We start from the raw sequence: 5106 nt of genomic DNA, 5'->3' as shown, positions 1-5106 counted from the left end.
CTATTCATGGCGAGATGTCGCCATGCTTTGCCACCCAGACCACTATAAGACCACCTCGTGCCTGTTCAAAATCACACTGCCATCCCTAAGCCCAAACCACCACCTTATGTGGTGGGAAGCCACTGTGCAAGGTGGATAGCCACTGTACGCAGTGTAACGGCTACGCATGACTCCTCTGATGTCTTTGACCGTGACAAGCAACAAGCAATGCACGGGTTATCCCGTTGGTGGTATAACCCTCTATCTCTCATTATTTATATTAATGTTACTTGGTTGATTGGACTGTAGATTGTGTTGTTAATATTGTGGAGTTCGCGTAGTTGTGAAGTGAAGTGTGACTGTGTAGTGAAGTGTTGGGCGTAATTGTGTGGTATTGTGGACTGTGCTATGAAATATGGGTGTGAAGTATGTGCCGTAGTTGTGGTGTGATGTAGAGTGAAGAGAGTACACATGGCGTGTGATTTGTGTCATGTAGCGATGCACAATGTGATGTGCGTCATGGTAATAAGTGATATAGCGAAGGGAGTACATCTGATGCGTACTCCCTGTTGTGTAGTGATGCACCATATGACGTGTCATGAATAAGAGGATGGTTGCATAGTTGAGGAGAGTAGAGTGTATTGTGTAGTGTCAAAAACTATGTAATAGTGTCCCAAAATAGCTGTAATGTGCCTGTAGCCCGAGGTGACAGGTGTCACCTTGTGGTGGACTTATGGCTAAGAGTATGTGTGAAGTAGTGGAAAAGTATAAGAGTAGTGCAGCGAAAGCATGGCAAGCGTCGTGACGTGACTCGAGATTTGTTTCGAGCTACATGACCTGATAAAGGTGTATTTGTGGATGCAGTCCTTTTGTTAAGTATCGAGATGAACTTGTACAGGGCCAAAAAGTAGGAAGAGTCATATCGACTAGATCTAAGCAAGTTGGTATTAGAGTATGATGCTTGTTTATATAAGCAAGTTACGAATAGACTGTGTGTTGGTCTTAAGTGATAAAGGGATAAGGTGTATGTGCCTTTGGCGAGACATGTGTGTCGGATAGGTTTACCATAGGTAATGGGAATCTATCGTGAGCATAGTTACACGGTGTTTTAGCCCCAGGGTTGGCTTAAGCTTTGTGGCATGTATGGATGAGAATGAGGATTGAGTATGGGCTAGGATACATGAAGGTAGTAATGGGCAGGTTGTCTAGGATTGGGATGCGTGACTTAGTAAGTCTAAATCATGTATCAACATGTGGTTGATAGAAGAATAAGACAAAGGTCTTTGTGTCTTAATCCTAAGGTGAATCACGAAGGTTCATTTTAAAAGGTAAGACTCCGAAGGTTTTAGCATAGCAAATGGCACGTAAGAGCCCAAGGATGGATGGAGAGTGTTCCAAGTTAAACGTAGTTCTATTTCTAGTATAGTTGCTTATACATTAGATAGAGAATGATGTGAGGTTATGTGTATGCATGTAGGTTGCCATCTGACATGCACACAAATGGATTGCATGGAATGAGTATGGCATGAAGTCCAGGTAAGTATTGCATTCATACTCTTCTAGAGTTTTATAAGTAAAATAAAATGAAAATGAAATGCTTTTCTTTAAGATGCTCTACAAACTGACATGAAACACTGTTTTAAGAAAGAGCACTAAGCATAAGTTTTCAAGTATATGTACGTAACGGCCCTCCTTGGCAGCCCCTTTTCATGCACCCAAAGTATATATGTGTATGCATGTGCATGGATGTTATACGTGGTATGTATTGTATGTATGTTTACGAAATGAAATGAAATGAGTGGCCTCGGCCCGAAGAAATTGTTTTTAAAATGCCCCATGCTTTTAAAATAAAATGACTCACATGCTTTTAAAATGACTTTTATGAATGAAAGGACTGTAAGAATTGAATTAAAGAACTGTAAAGGACTAACTGGACTGAAAAGGAATGAAAAGACTGAAAGGAATGAATGGACTGAATGCTTAATGTATGAAAATACGTAACGGCCATATGAATGGAATGGAAAGGTACCGAAGAAATGGACTAGGTAGATTGCAATGTCGGGTAAGTAGTATTGGTAATGCACCCAGTGCTGCACCTTGACAGAATGGATTCCCAACCAGTGGCTATGGGCAGAATCAGGTCCAAAAGACTGCTAACCCTAGCACACAAGGCGTAACAGTGTGCAAAGGCCAATGAAAGCGATAAGAAAGAATGTATGCATGTTAAGAAAGAATGCATGTATGTATGAAATCTGATGAGATAGAATAGCTACTTGAGCTGAAAGGGATGCTATCGGCTCCAAGTCATGAATTCCAGCAACCTTCTTAGCCAAAGTCCTCTCAGTTGGCCATTGATAGTTGTTTGAGACCATTTCTTCCAAAAAGGCAGAAGCACCCTCAACTGTCTTTGACATCAAAGTTCCATCAAAAGCAGCATCAACTATAGTTCGAGTTTGCCCATTTAACCCATTATAGAACATCTGAACTTGTAACCAATCTGACAATCCATGTTGTGGGCAACGTCGAACCAAGTCTTTATACCTTTCCCACGCTTCATAGAGTGACTCAAAATCATTTTGCTTGAATTAACCAATCTCACTCCTGAATTGGGCTGTTTTTGCAGGAGGAAAAAATTTATCGAGAAACTTCTCAGTCATGTCTTGCCAACTAGTAATGATTCCCGATTGTAGAGATTATAGCCAACCTCTAGCCTTGTCCCTCGAGCGATATTGTAAAATTTACAATATGAAATTTTGCAAGTCATCAAATACCCCCAAACTTACAACTTTGTTTGTCCTCAAACAAAAAGAAAAGCAAATGATAGTTTAGGCAATATCAACTCGACCCCAGAGAGAAGTATCATCACTCACCAAACTTTTATAAATTTAGATTTCATCACTAGTATCTTACTCTTTTAACATCAAAGATAGCAAGAAAATCAATAAAAAATTTTGCAATTTGCCAAGCAAGAGTTAGGCGTTTACTTCAACCTAAAGCTAAGACCTTGAGTGTGTGTGTGATATAGTCAATTTAACCTCAAACCACCTGCAAACTCAGATAAAAGTAGAACAACCAAAATCAAAAGAATTCTCTTAAAACTTAACCCCATAAGTCTAGTTTTCAGAAATCCTCTCCACTAATGTAGTCAACACCAAAAATCAGAGATCAAAAGGTCTTTAATAAGGTTGTAATGATAGGCCATAGGGTGAGGGTTAAGAAAGAACTGGATATGGAAAATCAAAGCAAACTGGAAAAATACTTAGTGAAAAGAACATTAAAAGAGATACCCACATGATTCAACTCATAGCTCTTTCTTGGCAATATGCTTATACTTGTGGCATTATTGTTGCTGTAATCACTGAAGCAATACCAACAATTCCTTTAACAAAATCTGAGGTGATACATACTCCGCTTAGTGACTTCTTTTTCTTTTGTTTTGTTTTTTTTTTCACTTTTTTTTTTCACTATCTTTCTTCTTCTTTCTTCTTCTTCTTCTTTGATCAAACAAAGTAAACATAATACAGTTCATCATGAAACACATTTTCTCTTTTAAATGTTACTCTCCACCAAAGTATTTTCTCAAACTATCAAAGGTAGATTCATTGTTTTTCAAGCTTAGAGCGGGCATGGTTTATGTAGTTCAAAGAATAAATAAAGGCTTATTAAGGCTTAAGGGGGTTGACTATGGAAACACACCATGTAATGATTGCATGATATTTAGGACGGCTGGGAAAGCTTTTTGGTTATGCCAAAGAAATGCCTAGATCATTTCTCTAATATTTGGTCTCAACTGGATTTCGCCTCAAGGACCCATCAACGGATTCTAGAGCAAAGCAAAATCGAACTTCCCTCTTTCAATTAATTCAACTTCTTCTCTTCATAAGCAAAATGGAATAAGAGAAAAACGACTATGTGCACAATTATGTTCAAAGTCAAAGATATAAACCAAAGTACCCACAAAACTCCACTTGACATAAAAGAAATTTTTGAAAATTTGTCTCAAAACTATCTTCAATCACAAATTTCAGAGTCATAGAGAATTAAATCTTACTCCAATGCGTGCTTGGTAAAAGAATCAGACAACCCATCAACAACCCAAGACTTAGAAAACAAGAGGATCAAATGACTATAGGAGTTTACACCCCCAAACTTAAATTAAACAATGTCCTCATTGTAATGCAAAAGTAAAAAGGATTGAAGAAATAAAAGGAACTTCCCTGGTTTCATGATGAATCTTCCGTAGTTTAAAATGTTTCAGCTATTTATTCATGCTAAATAAACCTGCATCAAAAACCAAATTATTAAAATTAAATAAATAAAGATAATAAAATAAATGAAAGAATGAAAGATAGATATATGGGTTGCCTCCCATAAGCGCTTGTTTTAAAGTCTACAGCCAGACTTTTCAATTTTCATCAATTTGGATCTCTAAGAGGACTAAATGCATAGTTCCTCTCCACTTGTTCTCCATAGTAGTGCTTCAATCTCTGACCATTAACTCTGAAAATATTCTCTGTCTTGTCCTTCAAATCTACTGCTCCAAAAGAGAAAACTTCATGAATTGTATAAGGACCTGTCCATCTTGATTTAACTTTCCTGGGAAGAGTTTGAGTCGTGAATTGAAAAGTAAAACTTGTTCTCCTGGTGCAAACTCTCGCTTAAGAATTTGTTTGTCATGCCGCTTCTTCGTCCTTTCTTTATAAATCTTTGCATTTTCATATGCATCATTCCGGAACTCTTCCATCTCATTCAATTGAAGAAGTCGCTTTTCGCCTGCTGCCTTCAAATCAAAGTTAAACCTTTTTACAGCCCAATAAGCTCTATGCTCCAACTCCACAGGAAGATGACATGCATTTCCAAACACTAATCAGTATGGAGACATCCTGATAGGTGTTTTAAAGGCTGTATGGTATGCCCATAAAGTATCATCATGCTTCTTCGCCCAACCCTTTCTATTGGTTTTGACCGCCTTTTCAAGGATGTTCTTGATTTCTCTATTTGAAATTTCAGCTTGGCCATTAGTTTGAGGATGGTAAGCAAGTGCTATCTTGTGCTTTACACCATATTTAGAAAGAAGATTATCAAACAACTTGTTGCAAAAGTGAGTCCCTTCATCACTAATAATAG

At 37.8% G+C, this 5106-nt stretch overlaps 1 non-coding gene across 1 annotated transcript; it reads left to right on the top strand.

Moving 5' to 3' along the window:
- The first annotated feature begins 2481 nt into the window (after nucleotides 1-2481).
- LOC122305865 lies at nucleotides 2482-2587 on the top strand. Its single transcript, XR_006241291.1, has one exon. It is a non-coding gene; the product is annotated as a small nucleolar RNA R71 (small nucleolar RNA).
- The last annotated feature ends 2519 nt before the right edge of the window (nucleotides 2588-5106 follow it).

The sequence above is a fragment of the Carya illinoinensis genome, chromosome 3 (assembly GCF_018687715.1).
Source record: "Carya illinoinensis cultivar Pawnee chromosome 3, C.illinoinensisPawnee_v1, whole genome shotgun sequence".
Lineage (NCBI taxonomy): Eukaryota > Viridiplantae > Streptophyta > Magnoliopsida > Fagales > Juglandaceae > Carya > Carya illinoinensis.
The sequence above is the reverse complement of the archived record's forward strand: the minus strand, read 5'-3'. Positions and strand labels throughout refer to the sequence as shown.